Source organism: Schistocerca piceifrons, chromosome 3 (assembly GCF_021461385.2).
Source record: "Schistocerca piceifrons isolate TAMUIC-IGC-003096 chromosome 3, iqSchPice1.1, whole genome shotgun sequence".
In the NCBI taxonomy this organism is placed as follows: domain Eukaryota; kingdom Metazoa; phylum Arthropoda; class Insecta; order Orthoptera; family Acrididae; genus Schistocerca; species Schistocerca piceifrons.
This window is the reverse complement of record NC_060140.1, coordinates 554,546,425-554,572,928: the sequence shown is the minus strand read 5'-3', so window position 1 is coordinate 554,572,928 and position 26,504 is coordinate 554,546,425. Positions and strand designations below refer to the sequence as shown.

General features: G+C 41.9%; 2 pseudogenes; both read right to left on the bottom strand.

The window, feature by feature from the left end:
• Positions 1-4,508: 4,508 nt before the first annotated feature.
• LOC124790445 lies at positions 4,509-4,626 on the bottom strand (annotated as a pseudogene).
• Positions 4,627-15,446: 10,820 nt separating this feature from the next.
• Positions 15,447-15,564, bottom strand: LOC124790797 (annotated as a pseudogene).
• Between the last annotated feature and the right edge of the window lie 10,940 nt (positions 15,565-26,504).

Genomic DNA, 26,504 nt, shown 5'->3' with positions numbered 1-26,504 from the left:
TGCCCGACGAATTTGTAGCAGTTCTGAAGCGAATGCCGTGAAGTGTTTCCTTCATTTTAGAAATCGAGTTGAACTCACGAGGGCTTAAGTCAGGGGAGTGCAGTAGGTGGTGTAGCACTTCTGTCTATATGCTATTCATTTTTGGAAAACAACCTACGAACAGGTTAGAGACAGAAGTGATGACACTTTCTGCAGGACCTGGCTATCATTTTGCAGGACAATGCTCAAGCACGTACAGTGTAAGCTGTTACTGATTTGTTTGACTGATGGGGCTGCTAAGTGCTATCCACCTACTACAAAATGGTTCAAATGGCTCTGAGCACTATGGTATTTAACATCTATGGTCTTCAGTCCCCTAGAACTTAGAACTACTTAAACCTAACTAACCTAAGGACATCACACAACACCCAGTCATCACGAGGCAGAGAAAATCCCTGACCCCACCTACTGCACTCCCCTGACTTAAGCTCTAGGCGAGCGATTCTAGGCGCTTCAATCCGGAACCGCGCTGCTGCTACGATCGCAGGTTCGAATCCTGCCTCGGGCATGGATGTGTGTGGTGTCCTTAGTTTAGTTAAGTTTAAGTATTTCTAAGTCTAGGGGACTGATGACCTAAGATGTTAAGTCCCATAGTGCTTAGAGCCATTTGAACCATATGAGTTCAACTCGATTTCTAAACTGAAGGAAACACTTCACGACATTCGCTTCAAAACTGCTAGAAATTCGTCGGGCAACACAACTGGCACTGCTAAGAGTATCCTACGACTTCCACATCGCTGGAAACGGATTATACACAATGCTGGTGACTACTTTGAAGGTCAGTAAAACTTTGAAACACGTATCTGTTTTGTACGAGCTGTAAATAAATAATTGCCACTATTAAAGTTCCAACTCTTGTGTACATGAAAAAAGCAAAAGAATGTGTTGAAATTTTAAATTGTTATAATATGAATATGTTTATAAAAAAGAGTATGTTTGTTAAAAGCTGGTTCATGCTTGTTGTTGTTGTGGTCTTCAGTCCTGAGACTGGTTTGATGCAGCTCTCCATGCTACTCTATCCTGTGCAAGCTTTTTCATCTCCCAGTACCTACTGCAACCTACATCCTTCTGAATCTGCTTAGTGTATTCATCTCTTGGTCTCCCTCTACGATTTTTACCCTCCACGCTGCCCTCCAATACTAAATTGGTGATCCCTTGATGCCTCAGAACATGTCCTACCAACCGATCCCTTCTTCTGGTCAAGTTGTGCCACAAACTTCTCTTCTCCCCAATCCTATTCAATACTTCCTCATTAGTTATGTGATCTACCCATCTAATCTTCAGCATTCTTCTGTAGCACCACATTTCGAAAGCTTCTATTCTCTTCTTGTCCAAACTATTTATCGTCCATGTTTCACTTCCATACATGGCTACACTCCATACGAATACTTTCAGAAATGACTTCCTGACACTTAAATCAATACTGGATGTTAACAAATTTCTCTTCTTCAGAAACGCTTTCCTTGCCATAGCCAGCCTACATTTTATATCCTCTCTACTTCGACCATCATCAGTTATTTTGCTCCCCAAATAGCAAAACTCCTTTACTACTTTAAGTGTCTCATTTCCTAATCTAATTCCCTCAGCATCACCCGCTTTAATTTGACTACATTTCATTATCCTTGTTTTGCTTTTGTTGATGTTCATCTTATATCCTCCTTTCAAGACACTGTCCATTCCATTCAACTGCTCTTCCAAGTCCTTTGCTGTCTCTGACAGAATTACAATGTCATCGGCGAACCTCAAAGTTTTTATTTCTTCTCCATGAATTTTAATACCTACTCCGAATTTTTCTTTTGTTTCCATTACTGCTTGCTCAATATACAGATTGAACAACATCGGGGAGAGGCTACAACCCTGTCTTACTCCCTTCCCAACCACTGCTTCCTTTTCATGTCCCTCGACTCTTGTAACTGCCATCTGGTTTCTGTACAAATTGTAAATAGCCTTTCGCTCCCTGTATTTAACCCCTGCCACCTTTAGAATTTGAAAGAGAGTATTCCAGTCAACATTGTCAAAAGCTTTCTCTAAGTCTACAAATGCTAGAAACGTAGGTTTGCCTTTCCTTAATCTTTCTTCTAATATAAGTCGTAAGGTCAGTATTGCCTCACGTGTTCCAGTGTTTCTACGGAATCCAAACTGATCTTCCCCGAGGGTGGCTTCTACTAGTTTTTCCATTCGTCTGTAAAGAATTCGTGTTAGTATTTTGCAGCTGTGACTTATTAAGCTAATAGTTCGGTAATTTTCACATCTGTCAACACCTGCTTTCTTTTTCGCCTGTTTCATACATCTTGCTCACCAGATGGTAGAGTTTTGTCAGGACTGGCTCTCCCACGGCCGTCAGTAGTTCCAATGGAATATTGTCTACTCCGGGGGCCTTGTTTCGACTCAGGTCTTTCAGTGCTCTGTCAAACTCTTCACGCAGTATCATATCTCCCATTTCATCTTCATCTACATCCTCTTCCATTTCCATAATATTGTCCTCAAGTACATCGCCCTTGTATAGACCCTCTATATACTCCTTCCATCTTTCTGCTTTCCCTTCTTTGCTTAGAACTGGGTTTCCATCTGAGCTCTTGATATTCATACAAGTCGTTCTCTTATCTCCAAAGGTCTCTTTAATTTTCCTGTTGGCGGTATCTATCTTACCCCTAGTGAGATAGGCCTCTACATCCTTACATTTGTCCTCTAGCCATCCCTGCTTAGCCATTTTGCACTTCCTGTCGATCTCATTTTTGAGACGTTTGTATTCCTTTTTGCCTGTTTCACTTACTGCATTTTTATATTTTCTCCTTTCATCAATTAAATTCAGTATTTCTTCTGTTACCCAAGGATTTCTACTAGCCCTCGTCTTTTTACCTACTTGATCCTCTGCTGCCTTCACTACTTCATCCCTCAAAGCTACCCATTCTTCTTCTACTGTATTTATTTCCCCCATTCCTGTCAATTGCTCCCTTATGCTCTCCCTGAATCTCTGTACAACCTCTGGTTCTTTTAGTTTATCCAGGTCCCATCTCCTTAAATTCCCACCTTTTTGCAGTTTCTTCAGTTTTAATCTACAGGTCATAACCAATAGATTGTGGTCAGAGTCCACATCTGCCCCTGGAAATGTCTTACAATTTAAAACCTGGTTCCTAAATCTCTGTCTTACCATTATATAATCTATCTGATACCTTTTAGTATCTCCAGGGTTCTTCCATGTATACAACCTTCTTTCATGATTCTTAAACCAAGTGTTAGTTATGATTATGTTGTGCTCTGTGCAAAATTCGACCAGGCGGCTTCCTCTTTCATTTCTGTCCCCCAATCCATATTCACCTACTATGTTTCCTTCTCTCCCATTTCCTACACTCGAATTCCAGTCACCCATGACTATTAAATTTTCGTCTCCCTTCACAATCTGAATAATTTCTTTTATTTCATTATATATTTCTTCAATTTCTTCGTCATCTGCAGAGCTAGTTGGCATATAAACTTGTACTACTGTAGTAGGCGTGGGCTTCGTATCTATCTTGGCCACAATAATGCGTTCACTATGCTGTTTGTAGTAGCTTACCCGCATTCCTATTTTCCTATTCATTATTAAGCCTACTCCTGCATTACCCCTATTTGATTTTGTGTTTATAACCCTGTAGTCACCTGACCAGAAGTCTTGTTCCTCCTGCCACCGAACTTCACTAACTCCCACTATATCTAACTTCAACCTATCTATTTCCCTTTTTAAATTTTCTAACCTACCTGCCCGATTAAGGGATCTGACATTCCACGCTCCGATCCGTAGAACGCCAGTTTTCTTTCTCCTGATAACGACATCCTCTTGAGTAGTCCCCGCCCGGAGATCCGAATGGGGGACTATTTTACCTCCGGAATATTTTACCCAAGAGGACGCCATCATCATGTAATCATACAGTAAAGCTGCATGCCCTCGGGAAAAATTACGGCTGTAGTTTCCCCTTGCTTTCAGCCGTTCGCAGTACCAGCACAGCAAGGCCGTTTTGGTTATTGTTACAAGGCCAGATCAGTCAATCATCCAGACTGTTGCCCTTGCAACTACTGAAAAGGCTGCTGCCCCTCTTCAGGAACCACACGTTTGTCTGGCCTCTCAACAGATACCCCTCCGTTGTGGTTGCACCTACGGTACGGCTATCTGTATCGCTGAGGCACGCAAGCCTCCCCACCAACGGCAAGGTCCATGGTTCATGGGGGGGGGGTTCATGCTTAGGGCACTTGTATTTGCAACATGTAAACTTCACTTAACTCCTCCCGAACAGGCCGTGAAGGCCCAACGGTACCGACCGGCCGGTCGCCGTGTCATCCTCAGCCCACAGGCGTCACTGGACGCTGATGTGGAGGGGCACGTGGTCAGCACACCGCTCTCCCGGCCGCATGTCAGTTTCCGCGAGCGGAGCCGCTACCTCTCAATCAAGTAGCTCTTCAGTTTGCCTCATAAGGGCTGAGTGCACCCCACTTGCCAACAGCGCTCGGCAGACCGGATGGTCACCCATCCAAGTGCTAGCCCAGCCCGACAGCGTTTAACTTCGCTGATCTGGCGGGAACCGGTGTTACCACTGCGGCAAGGCCGTTGGCGTAACATGTAAACGCTCCCTCCGCAACGACAGTAGCCTGCTGCGATGTAAAAAGTGGGTTTGGCGGTCGAACTGAGCGGCTCCTTTCTGCGAACGACACGCAGTATGTGGCTAGCCTTCGCACGGTACACGTCGACGGTGCTAAGAGAGGCAAATGCAAGCTGCATTAGAAGGGATTTGTCTTGGATGTAGATTTGGCTATTATTTGGAATTCACAGAACATTAGAGTGGCTCTAATATGTTAAAACTCTGACGCCAAGAAAAGAATTTATAGAGCATTCGCACATCAAGAGCCGTGAGTACAGTTAGCCGCCATTGCGCCTTCCTCCAATCTTGGCCACTGCTTCACAAACTTCATTCATCAAGTTATGTACAGGGTGTTACAAAAAGGTACGGCCAAACTTTCAGGAAACATTCCTCACACACAAAGAAAGAAAATATGTTATGTGGACATGTGTCCGGAAACGCTTAATTTCCATGTTAGAGCTCATTTTAGTTTCGTCAGTATGTACTCTACTTCCTCGATTCACCGCCAGTTGGCCCAAATGAAGAAAGGTAATGTTGACTTCGGTGCTTGTGTTGACATGCGACTCATTGCTCTACAGCACTAGCACCAAGCACATCAGTACGTAGCATCAACAGGTTAGTGTTCATCACGAACGTGGTTTTGCAGTCAGTGCAATGTTTACAAATGCGGAGTTGGCAGATGCCCATTTGATGTATGGATCAGCACGGGGCAATAGCCGTGGCGCGGTACTTTTGTATCGAGACAGATTTCCAGAACGAAGGTGTCCCGACAGGAAGACGTTCGAAGGAATTGATCGGCGTCTTAGGGAGCACGGAACATTCCACTCTATGACTCGCGACTGTGGAAGACCTAGAACGACGAGGACACCTGCAATGGGCGAGGCAAGTCTTCGTGCAGTTGACGATAACCCTAATGTCAGCGTCAGAGAAGTTGCTGCTGTACAAGGTAACGTTGACCACGTCACTGTATGGAGAGTGCTACGGGAGAACCAGTTGTTTGCGTACCATGTACAGCGTGTGCAGGCACAATCAGCAGCTGATTGGCATCCACCGGTACACTTCTGCGAATGGTTCATCCAACAACGGGTCAATCCTCATTTCAGTGCAAATTTTCTCTTTACGGATGAGGCTTCATTCCAACGTGATCAAATTGTACATTTTCACAATCAACATTTGTGGGCTGACGAGAATCCGCACGCAATTGTGCAATCACGTCATCAACACAGATTTTATGTGGACGTTTGGGCAGGCATTGTTGGTGATGTCTTGATTGAGCCCCATGTTCTTCCACCTACGCTCAATGGAGCACGTTATCATGATTTCATACGGGATACTCTACCTGTGCTGCTAGAACATGTGCCTTTACAAGTTCGACACAACATGTGGTTCATGCACGATGGAGCTCCTGCACATTTCAGTCGAAGTGTTCGTACGCTTCTTAACAATAGATTCGGTGACCGATGGATTGGTAGAGGCGGACCAATTCCATGGCCTCCACGCTCTCCTGACCTCAACCCTCTTGACTTTCATTTATGGGGGCATTTGAAAGCTCTTGTCTACGCAGCCCCGGTACCAAATGCAGAGACTCTTCGTGCTCGTATTGTGGACGGCTGTGATACAATACGCCATTCTCCAGGGCGCATCAGCGCATCAGGGATTGCATGCGACGGAGGGTGGATGCATGTATCCTCGCTAACGGAGGCCATTTTGAACATTTCCTGTAACAAAGTGTTTGAAGTCACGCTAGTACGTTCTGTTGCTGTGTGTTTCCATTCCATGATTAATGTGATTTGAGCAGAAGTAATAAAATGAGCTCTAACATGGAAAGTAAGCGTTTCCGGACACATGTCCACATAACATATTTTCTTTCTTTGTGTGTGAGGAATGTTTCCTGAAAGTTTGGCAGTACCTTTTTGTAACACCCAGTATATGGGCATGGACCAGTTAATTTGTGTGTTGTTTCAATAATAATCACATAAAACATAAATTCGTGTCTGGAACCATATTCTCAATCCTGATCACGATCCTACGCAGGGTTCTTACCTAAGTGCTACTAAAACCGAATAAAATGCAGATTGTAACATAAATATTGGGCGTAAAAATAACTGTAAGACCAGCATTGAATGTCCAGCGGCGCGAACTTGCAATAGATCGGGCAAAATAATTAACAGAAAACCTTACAGGTCTTTAAAAGATAAAAAATAAAATGTCAACAAAATTAAAATGGATACAAAGACGACAGCAGGTCAGAACGAGCGAAACAATGAAGTATCTAGTCTACTAGGTGGCAGTAGTCCATTAGACGAGAGCACAGATGACGACACGGGACGGCAACAGGCTTACGTTGAGTACCATACGCACGTCAACGATCAGATTCAGATGATGAGCGCGTCGCAAATAAAACAAGGTATGAAAGACGACACGAATGAAGACAGTGGTTATGACAACGACTCGATGGATATGTTCAGTTCATTGAAGTTCGAATGTGAACCGAGCGAAACACGAGCAGTATTATCTGAATATGATGACACCTTCGAACAAGATAGCAAAAAACTACTGAACATGAAAGATTTGTAAAAAATGTCTGCACAAATTGCAGCACAAGGTAGTAACATTAACAATCAGCTTAAAACACAAGCAGATGTAATTAAAATGCAAGGTGTTAAAACTAGTAAACAGATCGAAAAAGTAGACTCAAAAGTAGGTGTGTCAGTAATGCAATCAAGGACTTAAAAACTAGAAATCCTTCCAATCCATCTGTCGCATGAATCATCAAAACCAATGTTTAATAGTTGTTTGTTGTTGTGGTCTTCAGTCCTGAGACTGGTTTGATGCAGCTCTCCATGCTACTCTATCCTGTGCAAGCTTCTTCATCTCCCAGTACCAATTGCAATCTACATCCTTCTGAATCTGGTTAGTGTATTCATCCCTTGGTCTCCCTCTACGATTATTACCCTCCACGCTGCCCTCCAATACTAAATTGGTGATCCCTTGATGCCTCAGAACATGTCCTACCAACCGATCCCGTCTTCTGGTCAAGTTGTGCCACAAACTTCTCTTCTCCCCAATCCTATTCAATACTTCCTCATTTGTTATGTGATCTACCCATCTAATCTTCAGCATTCTTCTGTAGCACCACATTTCGAATGCTTCTATTCTCTTCTTGTCCAAACTATTTATCGTCCATGTTTCACTTCCATACATGGCTACACTCCATACAAATACTTTCAGAAACAACTTCCTGACACTTAATCCTATACTCGATGTTAACAAATTTCTCTTCTTCAGAAACGCTTTCCTTGCCATTGCCAGTCTACATTTTATATCATCTCTACTTCGACCATCATCAGTTATTTTGCTCCCCAAATAGCAAAACTCCTTAACTACTTTAAGTGTCTCATTTCCTAATCTAATTCCCTCAGCATCACCCGACTTAATTCGACTATATTCCATTATTCTCGTTTTGCTTCTGTTGATGTTCATCTTATAGCCTCCTTTCAAGACACTTTCCATTCCATTCAACTGCTCTTCCAAGCCCTTTGCTGTCTCTGACAGAATTACAATGTCATCGGCGAACCTCGAAGTTTTTATTTCTTCTCCGTGGATTTTAATACCTACTCCGAATTTTTCTTTTGTTTCCATTACTGCTTCCTCAATATACAGATTGAACAACATCAAGAGAGACTACAATCCTGTCTTACTCCCTTCCCAACCACTGCTTCCCTTTCATGTCCCTCGACTCTTGTAACTGCCATCTGGTTTCTGTACAAATTGTAAATAGCCTTTCGCTCCCTGTATTTTACCCCTGCCACCTTTAGAATTTGAAAGAGAGTATTCCAGTCAACATTGTCAAAAGCTTTCTCTAAGTCTACAAATGCTAGAAACGTAGGTTTGCCTTTCCTTAATCTTTCTTCTAAGATAAGTCGTAAGGTCAGTATTGCCTCACGTGTTCCAGTGTTTCTACGGAATCCAAACTGATCTTCCCCGAGGTTGGCTTCTATTAGTTTTTCCATTCGTCTGTAAAGAATTCGTGTTAGTATTTTGTAGCTGTTACTTATTAAATTTATAGTTCGGTAATTTTCACATCTGTCAACACCTGCTTTCTTTGGGATTGGAATTATTATATTCTTCTTGAAGTCTGAGGGTATTTCGCCTGTTTCATACATCTTGCTCACCAGATGGTAGAGTTTTGTCAGGACTGGCTCTCCCAAGGCCGTCAGTAGTTCCAATGGAATGTTGTCTACTCCCGGGGCCTTGTTTCGACTCAGGTCTTTCAGTGCTCTGTCAAACTCTTCACGCAGTATCGTATCTCCCATTTCATCTTCATCTACATCCTCTTCCATTTCCATAATATTGTCCTCAAGCACATCGCTCTTGTATAGACCCTCTATATACTCCTTCCACCTTTCTGCTTTCCCTTCTTTGCTTAGAACTGGGTTTCCATCTGAGCTCTTGATATTCATACAAGTCGTTCTCTTATCTCCAAAGGTCTCTTTAATTTTCCTGTTGGCGGTATCTATCTTACCCCTAGTGAGATAGGCCTCTACATCCTTACATTTGTCCTCTAGCCATCCCTGCTTAGCCATTTTGCACTTCCTGTCGATCTCATTTATGAGACGTTTGTATTCCTTTTTGCCTGCTTCATGTACTGCATTTTTATATTTTCTCCTTTCATCAATTAAATTCAATATTTCTTCTGTTACCCAAGGATTTCTACTAGCCCTCGTCTTTTTACCTACTTGATCCTCTGCTGCCTTCACTACTTCATCCCTCAAAGCTACCCATTCTTCTTCTACTGTATTTCTTTCCCCCATTCCTGTCAATTGTTCCCTTATGCTCTCCTTGAAACTCTGTACAACCTCTGGTTCTTTCAGTTTATCTAGGTCCCATCTCCTTAAATTCCCACCTTTTTGCAGCTTCTTCAGTTTTAATCTACAGGTCATAACCAATAGATTGTGGTCAGAGTCCACATCTGCCCCTGGAAATGTCTTACAATTTAAAACCTGGTTCCTAAATCTCTATCTTACCATTATATAATCTATCTGATACCTTTTAGTGTCTCCAGGGTTCTTTCATGTATACAACCTTCTTTCATGATTCTTAAACCAAGTGTTAGCTATGATTATGTTGTGCTCTGTGCAAAATTCAACCAGGCGGCTTCCTCTTTCATTTCTTAGCCCCAATCCATATTCACCTACTATGTTTCCTTCTCTCCCTTTTCCTACACTCGAATTCCAGTCACCCATGACTATTAAATTTTCGTCTCCCTTCACTATCTGAATAATTTCTTTTATTTCATCATAAATTTCTTCAATTTCTTCGTCATCTGCAGAGCTAGTTGGCATATAAACTTGTACTACTGTTGTAGGTGTGGGCTTCGTATCTATCTTGGCCACAATAATGCGTTCACTATGCTGTTTGTAGTAGCTTACCCGCATTCCTATTTTCCTATTCATTATTAAACCTACTCCTGCATTACCCCTATTTGATTTTGTGTTTATAACCCTGTAGTCACCTGACCAGAAGTCTTGTTCCTCCTGCCACCGAACTTCACTAATTCGCACTATATCTAACTTCAACCTATCCATTTCCCTTTTTAAATTTTCTAACCTACCTGCCCGATTAAGGGATCTGACATTCCACGCTCCGATCCGTAGAACGCTAGTTTTCTTTCTCCTGATAACGACATCCTCTTGAGTAGTCCCCGCCCGGAGATCCGAATGGGGGACTATTTTACCTTCGGAATATTTTACCCAAGAGGACGCCATCATCATTTACTCATACAGTAAAGCTGCATGCCCTCGGGAAAAATTACGGCTGTAGTTTCCCCTTGCTTTCAGCCGTTCGCAGTACCAAAACAGCAAGGTCGTTTTGGTTAGTGTTACAGGGCCAGATCAGTCAATCATCCAGACTGTGGCCCCTGCAACTACTGAAAAGGCTGCTGCCCCTCTTCAGGAACCACACGTTTGTCTGGCCTCTCAACAGATACCACTCCGTTGTGGTAGCACCTACGGTACGGCTATCTGTATCGCTGAGGCACGCAAGCCTCCCCACCAACGGCAAGGTCCATGGTTCATGGGGGGGTGTTTAATAGTGTTGGTTGAAAACAGTCTTGGTTGCAATTTTAGATTTTTTATTTATCAACTACGCGTTTCACCTTATTTAGGCGTCTTCAGGCTGATCTTAATTTGGTATTACCTAAGACGACGCTTTAGACAGTGTAGCTAAAGGCATTGTCGAGTACATCAAGCCAACATCGCCTTCGTTAACCTCAGTAAATACTTTTTAGACGGATGTACTTCAAGACCTGCATAACGCGTACACGTTCACAGGAGCAGATAATAGAATCAATTATTCTATTATTTGCTCCTGTGAACGTGTACGCGTTATGCAGGTCTTTGAGTCACTCACGTCCATCTACAAAGTATTTACTGAGATTTACGAAGGCGATGTTGGCCTGATGTACTCGACGATGCCTTTAGCTACACTGTCTAAAGCACTATCCTAAGAAATACCAGATTAAGATCAGCCTGAAGACGCCTAAACAAGGTGAAACGCGTAGCTGATAAATTAAAGAAAAAACAGAAATTGCAACCAGGGCTGTTTTCAACTAGTACTAAGATTTAAAAACTGAAATAGATACTATCAAAAATGGTTCAAATGGCTCTGAGCACTATGGGACTTAACATCTGAGGTCATCAGTCCCCTAGAACTTAGAACTACTTAAACCTAACTAACTTAAGGACATCACACACATCCATGCCCGCGGCAGGGTTCGAACCTGCGACCGTAGCGGTCGCGCGGTTCCAGACTGAAGCGCCTAGAGCCGCTCGGCCACTTCGGCCGGCTAGTAGATACTATCAATGAAAGTGTCGCCACTATGCAGGGACTGATTAATGACATCAACGATAATTTCGATACTGAAATAATGAAGATTGGAGACACTGTAGAGCCTCTGGTTGTAACAAAAGTTGATGAAAAGGTTTTCGGCCTCAAAATCGAATTAGTAAACAAATGTAAAACCGAAATTTCTCAATTGAAACAAACGGCGAATGATTCAGAAAAGGAACTGAGTAAACAAATGACAACATGCGAAAAGAAGTGTCAGCAGAACACTTGTCAAATTCAAAGTAAAGTGAGCTAACTTGAACAGAAAGGAAGAGAGAAATCGAATTATGTCACTCACAGAATAACGTGTAGCAAATTGCTAGAGGGCGAAGAATGATTTGATCTGGCAAAAAGGCGTAATGGATGGCACCCATTAGATTTTTTGAAAAATTGTGAAAGGAGTTTTCCCGATTCTGTAACAGACCAGGAAAAGATCAATGCGGTCATTAGTGCATTAGCTGGCGATACGAAAAGAAGGAGCCTCAATTTGGATAGAGAACAAATGTCCTTTGACGAATTTAAACAGAAATATATAGAGGAATATTGGTTGGAGCAAAGTCAGGACTGCCTTTGGCGGGAATTTATCATGGCCAGGTTATATGACAACAGAGGCCGAAACTCAATGAACAGACAAATAGAATCCTAAATAGTGTGGGAACTATGGTAAAATTTCCCGGAGGATTCAAAACGTTATGTTGGAAGTAATCACAAAATCTTCTCGTCATTTTTTGAAAGGGTAGAAGACGAGGACCACTGAAGAGGAACCTGTGATTATTGTGAAGCTGATAACAACTGGAATTGGGATAATCACAAGAATAATGAACAGAATGAGAACGAACGTACCGTGTAAATATGTTGCATAGAGATAGAGGCAGGGGTCGCAGTAACATGTCAGTTTTAAGTAGAGGATTTGCACCGTGAAACTATCAAAACCAAAATGATGCAGAAAACTAAGGCCCGCGCGTTTTACGGACCAGATTCGTGTGGACAAATATTACCAGCCCAAACTAAAAAAATCATACTGGCCAAAACAACGTGAATTTAAGACACAAGTAAACGGCAGAGCAGCGCCACAGGACAGTGCATGCACAACAGGTGCGGGCATTAATGCGGCACCGGCGACAGGCTATGCTACATGGGCTAGTGTGCAAACTGATCAACCGTGTGCTACGAACTTGGCGGAGCAATCAGCTGTCCGTAGCACAGCTGCAGTAGCGGAAGTAGGAAGAAACGATGTCACAAGGGAATTCAGTGGACGTTGCGGTGGGAAATATCACCGAAATGAGAAAGGAATCAGACATGTTGTTAAACAAAAGCAAAAGCATCGACAACCAAGCAAAGGTAGACAATTTATGAAAAAGGAGCCTTCAGTGATCGTGGAATGGCCTCATGATTTGTTTTCTAGTTTAAAGCAATATGAATGGTAAGATTTTAAAAAGGGTTATACGGCCAGGGAATTAATAAAAGGGAGAAACGAAAGTGGAAACGTCGATAAGAGGACATTGTCTAAAAATGAAAATGAAATGAAGGTAGTTAGTGCCGCACAAGGTACACGAGCAGAAAATTCAGATGAAGTGATTAGTAAGGGAGAGGAAGGCGCCGCACAATGCACGCGAGCTGCCGATGTTAAAGAAATTGGTGCTAGAAACAGAAAAAATGGTCGGTATAAATAGGAATCTCGATGAGGACGAAATCCTCGATAGTGCAGAAGAGTTGATCCTGGCTGACGAAAGACTCATACAATTAGCTGTTGTTGATGGTCAAGAGAACATAGATTCAGATGAGTATATGTGAACCACTGAAATCCTTGACGATTATACTAAATATGAAGTTAAAGTTGACACCATCAAAAGTGATGTTGAAGAAACGCCTGTGACTGAAAATGAAATAGACATTTTAGGAAAGAATTGAAATTTTGAAAATAAGAAAACTGATGAAAAGTCAAAAGAGGAGTTCGCTCGTTGTCTGAGAGTAGCGTTCATGTTAGAATCAGACAGCGGATATGAAATAAATGCTAGTTCAGACGAAGAAAATATAGAACTAGAGGACAGGGAACAAAGTATAATGGAAGATGAATCTGGAAAGCAAAATGAAGTCTTATCCAAACATTAACTGGCAGTAAGTACTGATCCAAAAAAGAAAAGCCACAAGACGATACGATACTGGGGCAAGATAAGAAGCCCCCAGACATATGTGATTAACCAGTGAACAACATATCGTGGAGTGGTATATGTGTGAACTAGGTAGATTGTGTGGAACTTGCTGCACCACAATCATAAGGCATGGGGGCAGGTTTATTGCAGATTTTGAAATTGTAATGAATACTCTCCACTTTACACTCTAGGAAATTCTATTTAATCATAAGAGTAAATGTGTTATTGAAGAAACCTTACAATTTCCACCCCGTGTAGAACTAGATCTGAGGGAGACAAAAGACTTAGTAAGAAAAAGAATGAAACAAAAAGCGGAAGCCAGATCTAACGACCGATAAGGGCCTTAAAGAGACTAAATTCAAAATTGGGAATTTTGCTGTCATAGAAACTCACGAAAAATCTAGTGAAATAAACCAAGAAATTTCTAAGTTCATATATATTTATAGTAGTCCCTTTCATGTGCAAGGAATCCGCACACTAACGCATTATCTCCTTTACCCTAAGTCAAAGAAGCCATTAAGTGTTCGTAACATTGTAAATTTAATGAGTAACAAGGGGGAACATTAAAAAGTGTACAAGGAACTAATCAAATAGTAATGTACTCTGTATGTTCTTGTTCATGATGTCGTGTTGTCAAGTGTTGTTATGTTGGAAAAAACTTTTCTGTTATGATACTACTGGTACATGTCTCCAAGTTTCAGATTCTGTGTAATATAATTGGATATACAAATTGCATGTAAACTCCAGGTTATGACGTACATAAGGACTGCACTAATTCAATACCTGCAGCATAATCAGGAGGACTGCCAAATATGTCAATAGAAGGAGCAGGGATGAAAAGTTTATATAGTGTAGTGAGTGTTACTTTTTCATAATGAACTGCATGAATATTTAAAGCAGACAAAACAAAGATTCTTAATGATCACACAGTAAAAAATAGGTATGGACTAACCATGTGACAGAAGAGCATTAAAAACATTAACACATCTTAGCATCCAAATGAAAATATTATGTAATGTGAGCTGTGTATGTCAGCAATATGTAAATTCCTATATATGTTTTTCACAACATGGACACATGTATAGAGTAGTATATAATTTCTGAATATAACAAAAGTTTATGTTTTAGTACTTGCAACAAGTTTTATATAAATAGTTATGTGAAATGTTTCTTGTGTAATGTATTTGGAAATTTTTTTGGTCGCCCAACACTGTTTTGAAGTGTTATTGATGTTTCATTGATGTATCCCTGTCAGGAAATCTCAATGAAACATGGGGCATGTGTAACACTTATATCAATTAGGAGTAGGTTTATTTTATGTAACTGTGTATTTGCAATTTATGAAGTGTGTATTCTGTGTTGTTTAAACTCATTGATGTATGTCAAGAAAATTAGAGTTTTGTAATGTATATACGAAAAAAACAAAAGAATATTTTGAAATTTTAAGTTGTTATAATATGAATATGTTTATAAAAAGTATGTTTGTAAAAGCTCGTTCATGCTTAGGGCACTTGTATTTGCTACATGTAAACTTCAGTTAACTCCTCCCGAACAGGCCGTGAAGGCCCAACGGTACCAACCGGCCGGTCGCCGTGTCATCCTCAGCCCACAGGCGTCACTGGACGCTGATGTGGAGGGGCACGTGGTCAGCACACCGCTCTCCCGGCCGCATGTCAGTTTCCGCGAGCGGAGCCGCTACCTCTCAATCAAGTAGCTCTTCAGTTTGCCTCATAAGGGATGAGTGCACCCCACTTGCCAACAGCGCTCGGCAGACCGGATGGTCACCCATCCAAGTGCTAGCCCAGCCCGACAGTGTTTAACTTCGCTGATCTGACGGGAACCGGTGTTACCACTGCGGCAAGGCCGTTGGCGTAACATGTAAACGCTCCCTCCGCAACGACAGTAGCCTGCCGCGATGTAAAAAGTGGGTTTGTCGGTCGAACTGAGCGGCTCCTTTCCGCGAACGACACGCAGTATGTGGCAAGCCTTAGCACGGTACACTTTGACGGTGCTAAGAGAGTCAATTAGAAGCTGCATTAGAAGGTATTTGTCTCGGATGTGGATTTGGCTATTATTTGGTATTCACGGCTCTAATATGTTGAAAATCTGACGCCAAGAAGAGTATTTATAGAGCATTCGCACATGAAGAGTCGCAAGTACAGTTAGCCACCATTGCACCTGCCACCAATCTTCGCCACTGCTTCACGAACTTCACACATTCAATTAAGTAATATACACTATGTGATCAAAAGTACCGGAATCCCCAAAAAAATATGTTTTTCATATCAGGGGCATTGTGCTGCCACCTGCTGCCAGGTACTCCATATCAGTGACCTCAGTAGTCATTAGATATTGTGAGAGAGCAGAATAGGGGTACAAGACACTCACGGACTTCGAACGTTGTCAGGTGCTTGGGTGTCACTTGTGTCATACCTCTGTACGAGAGATTTCCAAACTCCTAAACATCCCGTGGTCTACTGTTTCCGATGTGGTAGTGAAGTGGAAACGTGAAGGGACACCTACAGCACAAAAGCGTACAGGCCGACCTCGTCTGTTAACTGACAGAGACTGCCGACAGTTGAAGAGGGTCGTTATGCGTAACAGGCAGTCATCTATCCGGACCATCCCACAGGAGCTCCAGGCTGCATCAGAATCCACTGCAAGTCCTTTGACAGTTAGGCGGAAGGTGAGAAAACTTGGATTTCATGGTCGAGTAGCTGCTCATAAGCCACACATCATGCTGGTAAATGCCAAACGATGCCTCGCTGGGTGTAATTGGACGATTGGACAGTAGAAAAACGTTGTGTGAAGTGACAAATCAGGGTACACAATGTGGCGATCCGATGGCAGGGTGTGGGTATGGCGAATTCCCGTCATCTGCCAGCATGTGTAGTGCCAACAGTAAGATTCGGAGGCGCTGGTGTTTTGGTGTGGTCGTGTTTTTCATGGAGGGGTCTTGGAACTCTTGTTGTTTTGTTTGGCACTATCATAGTACCGGCCTACATTGATGTTTTAAGCACTTTATTGCTTCCCACTGTTGAACAGCAATTCAGGGATGGCGATGATCGAGCACCTGTTCATAATGCACGGCCTGTGGCGGAGTGGTTACAGGACAAGAGCATCGCTATAATGAACTGGCCTGCACAGTCTTGACCTGAATCCTATAGAACACCCAAAGGATGTTTTGGAACGTCGACTTCGTGCCAGGCGTCACCGACCGACATCGATACCTCTCCTCCGTGCAGCACTCTGTGAAGAATGGGCACCTGATTGAACGTATGCCTGCAAGAGTGGAAGCCGTCATCAAGGCTAAGGGTGGGCCAACACCATATTGTATTCCAGTATTATGATAGAGGGCGCCACGAACTTTAAATTTTCAACCAGGTGTCTGGATACTTTTACTCACATAGTGCATATGGGTATGGACCAGTTAATTAGTGTGTTGTTTCAATAACAATCACATATTCGTGTCCGGAACCATGTTTTCAATCCTGATCACGAACCTATACATGGTCCTCACCTAAGTGCTACTAAAACCGAGTATCCTGATTTAAATGAACAATTCTTGTATTCATGTGTTTAAAAGTGATTTTTTGTTTAAAGTAAAAGGATTAGTAAAGGTTAAAGTAAGAGTAACATTTGGATACTATGAACTACTCCAAGTTAAACTGTTAAGGTACGAAGTTTAAGTACAAAAATTCAAATATCAAGCTAAAACCACAAAAGTAAAGTTGGATAGGTATCCTTAGTTTATTATAAAACATAGTTTTATAAGATTACAGTACAAGATTATGTACATATTATTGCAAAGAATACCTGCTTCAAGGTATTTAAAGTTCAAGTAGTTATAAATCTTTAATGGATAGATTTATGGTAGTATTGTTAGAACAAAAATTATGCACATTTTTAAGGAAGGTGTTTGTTTGGCACCCATCGTGGAAGGCTTCTTTTTTTTAAGTTAATTAAGCCCAATGTTGTATTTTATTGTCTTGTAAAGTAATTTAAGTGAATCATTAGCTTTTAGAGTTAGTTATTCCTCTCCTCCCCCTCCCCACTCTTCCGTCCCCCACTCCCCACCTCTCCTTCCCCCCAACCTACTCTATTGGCAAGAATTTCGAATTTTGGCAGGAATTTCGAATTTTGGCGGGAATTTCGAATTTTCGCGGGAATTTCTTTGTCCTAGGGCTGTGCTGACGTCCCACCTCATCCTCCACCCGGGAATTGGCGGGAAATTAAAATTGATGATTCCCTTTCCGGTACTCGAACCCTGGTACTCCTGGGCAGAAAGCCCAATTGCATTCATCCATCCTCTCCCCCCCCCCCCTCCCCAACGCAATTAAATCACCAGAGGTGCTTGGAATTGACGGGAAACTAAAAATGGCTGTGTCCTTTCTGGGGCTCGAACCCTTATTCTACTCGATGGAAGGCCCAAGTGCTGCACCCAACATATGGAAACTGACCAGATGCGGGAGAGAAAGGTTAGGTTAGTGTACTTTATTTATTTTGGTCGGGAAAGACCGTACCTAATTATGTAATTAGTCACAAAGATCGGTCCTATGCATAGCGCTACACAAGGACTGCATACAAGCGCAATACAGCTCAAAAACTGACGATACCACACAACTGCTGTTGTCGTATGTAAAATGATGTGTATTTCTTTTTTAAGGCCGTGGCTGTCCCTCGGTAGGAATATCAGTCATCTATCACGGTTCTGAGGATGCCGGCGCCACGCTTTGTACTGAAGGCACTGCGGGAGGGGCCTTCTGCTTCAAAAACAACCGACTTTTGAAATAGCCATCTGGAGCGTCCTCCGGATGGGTTGGGTTATACTACTTAACTTCTCTTTTGTGTTGTCTAGGAATGTCACCTGAAAGCATGCAACTTATCGCGAGTGGCGCAAAGCGGTCGCCGAACACAGCCTAGGGGAGCCGGCGCGTAGGGGCTCTGTCGCTATATTTTGGACGAACATCTTGGACTTGAGGCGCCCGTCCTTTTGTCTCCTATTGTTTACTTGACCATACATGCTATTGTGCAGATGTAATGCCTCGTGTAGGGACTCCACCATTGAAGCTTCCGTGGCATCCAGCCCCCTCACAGCAGGCAGCAGCTTGCCTATCCAATGCCTCCTAACCAGCTGCGGGCCTTTTGACATGAAAGGCGCCGCAACACATGAGCTAAAGCGAGTGTCGTTAGGCGGTCTATGTCGCAACTGCGACACATGGGCTGCTCGGCCACATGTCTGGCGGTCACTACTGGTGACCACGTGTGTGCCTCCATCTCAGGGGGAGGGGGGGCAGACAGCAGCTGGAATCTGTATACAATTCTGCTGTCAAGACGTGCTTTGTTGGTCATTACCGATTTCGAAGGTCAGTGTCTTCCTAAGGAAAATATTTTTCGAACACTGCAGCTGGCACGGGGTGTGTCAGACTTTCCATCTGTCTCAGACTGAACAAAGAATGCTTTTCTAAATCTCCATCCAATTTTCGATCCGCTTGCCGACAAACACAGGATGGGCGTGTCAGATTAGCCATCTGTCCCATAATGAACAAAGAGTGTTTTTCTAAGGCTAGCAGCTGCACCCAATATTCCATCCACTTGCAGGCAAACACAGGATGTTTGTCTCAGACCTTTCTTTCCTCCCCCACAGATGTGTTACCTTCCTCAAACATGCACCATGCCTGCTTGAAGGAAAAAAATGCAAGTTATGACTTGCTGGCATGGCACTCTGAAATCCTATTGGTCCTCTACAAAATAGAGAGTGGAGCCTGAAGCTATATAAAGCCCAACCCCCACCACAATCATCATCAGTCTTTGACAGTCCATCAAACGCTCAGCCAACAGTGATGTAGCGGCAGTGATGGTGAGAAACCGCCAAACTTTGGTCAATTGCCATGTAAGTGTTTATAAAAAAAATTATGAGTTTAAATTGTGATAGTTATGAAATTTCGTAGCAAAGTATTCAAAATTTTAGAGATTGTGATACATTTTCGTAACAAGTGGTTATAAAAGTTCTTTTTTCTTACTATTACAGCATTCATTCCCGAAATGCTGTTGCAATTAGAACGCCAGCTGGAGGCTGAAAGTCTCATGTGCCAGCATCATGTAAGTACATCTCAAAATTCTGTGTGTGATTGTTATACATTCAGAAAGCGTCTCTTAAAGTGTTCAAATCATTACAATTGCTTATAACATTTCTACTGTTGTTCTAGCATTAGAGCAGCAGCAACTGGAAACTGAAAGTCCTCATCAAGTGGAAGAGCTTGTGCTAGCATCATGTAAGTACATCTCAAAATTCTGTGAAGTTATTTTACATGTTCATAAAACAGCTCTTCATGTTTTCAGATCCAAACAAGAGTTTATAAAACTTTTGATCTCGTTGTTGCAGCGTTAGAGCAGCAACTGATGGATATTAAGCTGCTGCGCTGGAGTCTGAAATGCAACAAGAAAGTAAGTACAGTTGTAATATATTGCCGTTAAACTTTTTTTATCATATACAGTTGTGTTCATTGTTGTGGATGTTTCTACTACTCAAGAGAAAGTGGGATTCCTGTAGGGATATGTGTCGAGAATGATGACCTGGAGTCATCACTTTCATCTGGTATGAACTTTTTACTTATTTATTTAATTTTTTCGTAGTTATAATTAATATCTCGATGTGTCAAATTCAGTACAAATTTTTTGCTATTGTTTCTAATAATCAGTATCTTGTTGTAGGCGACTTCCACGAAATGGATCTATGGCTCCACAACAACAACAATTCTGGCGGGGGAACGTGCGATGGTGGCTGCTGAAAGACAGTGCGATCCCTCCCTTCTGGAGCAGGGGATGGACATATTTGACTGGCTGAGAGAACTACCAGAAAGATCGACTGAACTGCTCAGTCCTGGGACCCAGAATGTAAAAGGTGATTATAATGTGACATCATCGTTTAAGCATATAATTATTATTTGGGAATGGTGAGTTACTTAATTGTCATTGATCGTTTACAGCATATATTTTAAAAAATCTTCAGCATTGTGCTTAATTTTTCCAGTTATTCGTATGTCACAGAGGTGGCACCAACACTGCCATGACGGGATATGGCTGTGGCACATGCACCTACAGTGGTGGTTGTGGTGGCAGGTGTCAAACACACACCCGAGCAGCGTGCACCGCCGTGCCTTTAGAAGAAACTAAGTTCATTAAACTCAAGAATGCTCACCACGAGGAACGATGTTCGTTTGTTGTATACGAGGACTTCGAATGTCTCCTTGCTCCTATTATGCGTTGTGAAGGGAACCCCTTAGCCTCACATACTACCTTCATGCAAAAACACGTACCATGTGCAGTGGCGTACCAAATTGCATGTTCATATGATTCAAGTCTTCAATCGCTATGAATCTTATGTCGGGGATAATCCTGCGGTTTGGTTGCTCACTGAGCTAGAAAAACGCTCATGGGATGTTGATAGGCTTTACAGCACCAACAACCCCATAAACAAATCAGAGGAGGTTAAAAAATTATACAATGATGTGGTTAACTGTCATATTTGTGGGCTGCCGTTAGATAGAAAAGGTTAAACTCTGCGTAGAGATCATTGTCATCTTACGGGGAAGGTCTGTGGAGCAGCTCACAATGCATGCAATTTGAAGTATCAGCTAGAATGACACATACCCAATTTCTTCCAAAATTTAAGTGGGTACGACGCTCACTTTCTAGTTGATCAATTGGCGTTGAGAAGTATATTTCATTCTCCAAACGAATTACGCCAAAAATTACGTTCCGCTTCCTTGACATGCTACGTTTAATGCTGGCGCCATTCCAGAAATTTGTTGAAACTCTACCTTGGGAGGATATGCATATAACCCAATCTGCCTACCCCAACGAGGAAAAGTCTCAGTTTGTAACTAGGAAAGGAGTTTTCCCTTATGAGTATCTGGATAGTATGGCGAAACTCGACGAAACCAGGCTACCCAACATTTCGGCATTTACCAGTATTCTCACAGGCGATGCCATAACTAGTGCAGCATGCTGAGAATGTCTGGCGGGAATTCAGCATTCCAAATTTGGGTGAATACGCAAGACTATACAGGACACTGACGTGCACTTGCTTGCAGATGTTTCTGAAAAGTTCCGGACTGTATGTATGGCCATGTACTCTCTGGAAGCTGCCTTTTATTACATGGCACCTGCATTGTCCTGGGACGCAATGCTCAAAAAAACGGGGTGCAGCATCGAACTTTTGACTGATGCTGATATGCTTCTTTTCTTTGAGTGTGGGATCCGTGGAGGACTTTGCCAGTGTGTCCATAGACACGCCAAGGCAAATAAAGCATGTATTGGAGCAGGGTTTAACGCATCTCTCGATTCAAGTTATATTCTATATTTGGATGCGATTAACTTATATGGGCACGCCATGATGCAGCCACTGCCGGTTGGTGAGTTTCAATGGGTGCCCAAAAACGAATTAGAGGGATTAGGTGGAAAAATCAGTCTGGCAGCTGATTCGGAAGTAGGGTATGTGGTGGAGGCAGACCTCATATACCCTGTTAGTTTGCATGAAATGACAAGCAACTTGCCATTATGTCCAGAGCAACAAGTTCCGCGAGGAAGCACTATCCTTAAACTGATGACCACTGTTGGACACAAGCTGAGGTATGTAATTCATTATCGTAATCTCAAGTAGTGTCTCATCTTAGGGATGGAGCTAGGTAGAATCACCCTGGCTATTTCCTTCAATCAGTCCCCCTGGTTGAAGGAGTATATTGAATTAAATACTGAAAAGAGCGCTGTCGCGATTAGTGATTTCGAAAAAGACTTTTACAAATTAATGAATAATTCCATTTTCGGTAAAACCATGAAGAATTTAAGAGATTAATGCGATATTTTGATTAGGAGCAAATGCTATAGGCGTTGGGGCGTAAGAAACTGCAACACCAGACCAAATTTTAAGCGAGTCACTGTTTTCTATGAGAACTTCGTTTCTGTGGGGATACTGAAGGTTTCAGTAGAGTTTACGAAACCAATCTATTTGTGTATGTGTCTACTGGACACCTCCAAACTCCACATGTACCGATTCCACTATGAGTTTGCTAAAACTCATTTTGTGGATCTAAAGTTACTTTATATGGATACAGATGGCTTCATCTACTGGGCGAAGAATTGTGATCCATATGAAGTAATTAGGCGTCATGGTAATGAATTCGACACATCGGGATACGCAGCTGATAATCCTTATGGTATTTTTCCTCAGGACAAGAAGGTTATTGGCTTAATGAAAGATGAGGCGGGTGGATTGGCGATTTTAGATTTTGTGGGTCTAAGATCCAAAATATATGCATATTGTACAATAGATGGAGTCACCCAGAGGTGGACTAAGGGTTTGCAACATGCAGCGTCACATGTCCTCAGGATTGAAGACTACTTGCAGTGCCTGTATGGTGTAGTTTGCGGTGCTCTGCCACAACCTCCGCATTTGGGACAGCAAACTAGTATTCAATCACGAAGTCAGGAGGTGTACACTGTGCTTCAATCTAAAGTCGGATTGTCACCTCATGACGATAAAAGAGCCATTTGTGATGACAGGATCGGAACCCTCCTGTACTCACACTATTTACTTGAAGCACGAGAGGGGGTGGGGGACTCCGATGGTGTGAATGAGAGAGTGAGTGAGTGACTGGCTGAGTAACAGCTTGCACCTAATAGTATGGCTCTTTTATCATAGTTTAAATATTGTATGTGTGATGTATGGAGTGCCTGAATGTGTGAGTGCTTATGTGCATCTGTTTGCACACTTGTGAGTGCGTTTGAGTGTGGATGTCTGTGTAAATATGTATGGCTGTGTGTGAATCTGCATATATATTCTAAATAAGTACTACAATATCTAGACAGGACTATATAAGCAGTATGGGCTGAGAAAAAAGTTATAAAAAATTAAAAATGTACAATATACATATAAGATTTAAAAAATTGAACCAAAATCATCAAGAAAAGTTTAAAAATTGTAAATGAAGGAAAAAAATAGTTTACCGTATTATTTTTTGCTTTTGAACTTAATGTGTTTGTATGAGTGCATGATTAGATTTTCAGTTTCACGTACCTTTTGCTATCCAAGCAATACTAGTTTTAAGTGTGAGTTCCACCCAGTTCATATTAGTGCATCTGTTTGGGAAGAACATTTTAGGGCCATGCGCTTCATTGTATTATTAGATTATTTCAGATGCTTGAGGTGGAAAATTTTTAGAGCCATCCAGTTGAAAGTATAAACTAAGTCTTCTGTTTGGGCTGCACGGGATTAGCTGAGCGGTCTGAGGCGCTGGGGTCATGGACTGTGTGGCAGGTCCCGGCTGAGGTTCGAGTCCTCCCTCGGGCATGGGTGTGTGTGTTTGTCCTTAGGATAATTTAGGTTAAGTAGTGTGTAAGCTTAGGGACTGATGACCTTAGCAGTTAAGTACCATAAGATTTCACACACATTTGAACATGTTTTTCTTCTGTTTGGGGGGAATATCCCTAGTAATAGTATTAGTGTAAGAGAAACTACACCTCTACAATAACTGTAGCTAGTATTACAATGTAAAGCACAAAATTTTTTTTCAATCATTACTTTTATTTTCAAAAATTATGAACTTTAAAACGTTGAGGTTCGCCGATGACATTGTAATTCTGTCAGAGACAGCAAAGGACTTGGAACAGCAGTTGAACGGAATGGACAGTGTCTTGAAAGGAGGATATAAGATGAACATCAACAAAAGCAAAACGAGGATAATGGAATGTAGTCGAATTAAGTCGGGTGATGCTGAGGGAATTAGATTAGGAAATGAGACACTTAAAGTAGTAAAGGAGTTTTGCTATTTGGGGAGCAAAATAACTGATGATGGTCGATGTAGAGAGGATATAAAATGTAGACTGGCAATGGCAAGGAAAGCGTTTCTGAAGAAGAGAAATTTGTTAACATCGAGTATAGATTTAAGTGTCAGCAAGTCGTTTTTGAAAGTATTTGTATGGATCGTAGCCATGTATGGAAGTTAAACATGGACGATAAATAGTTTGGACAAGAAGAGAATAATAGAAGCTTTCGAAATGTGGTGCTACAGAAGAATGCTGAAGATAGATGGGTAGATCACATAACTAATGAGGAGGTATTGAATAGAATTGGGGAGAAGAGGAGTTTGTGGCACAACTTGACAAGAAGAAGGGACCAGTGGGTAGGACATGCTCTGAGGCATCAACGGATCACAAATTTAGCATTGGAGGGCAGCGTGGAGGGTAAAAATCGTAGAGGGTGACCAAGAGATGAATACACTAAGCAGATTCAGAAGGATGTAGGTTGCAGTAAGTACTGGGAGATGAAGAAGCTTGCACATGATAGAGTAGCATGGAGAGCTGCATCAAAGAAGTCTCAGGACTCAAGACAACAACAACAACAACAATAACAACAAATTAAAAAATTCAAACAGATACGAGAACTGTGAATTTAAAAGCAGTATTACTTCGTGTACTGTAAAAACAACAAGATTTATGGATGTAAAGCTGTATTACTACTTTGAGTATTTATGTCTGAATGAAAAATTGTTATTTGTTACCATACGTCTTTGTTGTTATATCCCAAATCCCTACCCTTACAAAAGAATATAAAGGCTGTGCAAGATGCACAAGTTATTATTTTAAAGCATGAGGGAGGTGACGTTTAAGATGAAGGTAAACAACATATATGTAATGATTGCATGGGATTTCGCCTATAGTGCTGCACGTATAGGTTTTTGGGAACAGGCGGCGCGTGACCGTGTCCGCTTCCAAAGACATACAACAAACATGGCTGAAATTATATCTCTTGTGCTTGAACAGAGCCACAGACATAGGATCTGGGCAAAGCTACGTGCTATCTAAGTAGGAGCTAGGTAGAAAGAAAGAAAAACACAGAATGCAGGTAAAAAATTCATTCATTTTCATTAATCCTACTTAAAAGTAATTTTGTATTTTCCTAAGCACGCACAACACTATTTTCACACTTCTTCTTCTTCTTGAGCTTATGGGTAGCAGGGCACCCATAGAATTCCAGGTCTTCAATAGATGCAATCTTGAAGATTCGCTGCATCCATGCGGTCTTTTCCCCGCCTTTGATGTAGATGATGGTCTCAGGATGATCGAATATTCGATATGACGTCATCATTTCTTTATAAGGTATACCAGGATCGTCTCAGTGGAGTGCATGGAAGAAATTTGTTAGCCACTTTGCACTCCGTGTTGTAGCACAGTTCACATCCTTGAAAGGCCTCGGTGATGCAATGCGTGCAGAGAATGTCTCTATTATACCAACATCTTCTGAGTATGCTATGAGTGCAACATCTTTAAATACGAATTGTCTACACTCATTATCATAGAAACCTTGAATGCCGACAACGACGTTCACACTGCAAATTGTCATTGTGAAATGATCTGGGCATGTCACAGTACTTGGTCATTTATACAGCATGGTGCAGAACACCCGTAAGTGGGCAATAATTAATCAGACGGTCATGTGGAACTAGAGCATACACTCCAGTGTGTTCTGGGAAATTTGATGAAGATTCAAATTCGGTTTGCACATCTATCGGTCCTGATTTAATTATCTCATTCTGCTTAGAACAGTCTATCACTATGATTGGTACCAGCTCCTTGAATTTCAGTGGACTGAGTAGGCATCCTCCCTCTTCAACACCTTCATAGTAAGAAGAACGGAATCTTGCATACATGTCATATGCTAGACTGTATACATTCCAATCCCACTGTAGCAGTAAATTGTCATACGGATAGAATTCGGAATTCAAGTAGACTCTGGCATTAGTTAAATTAC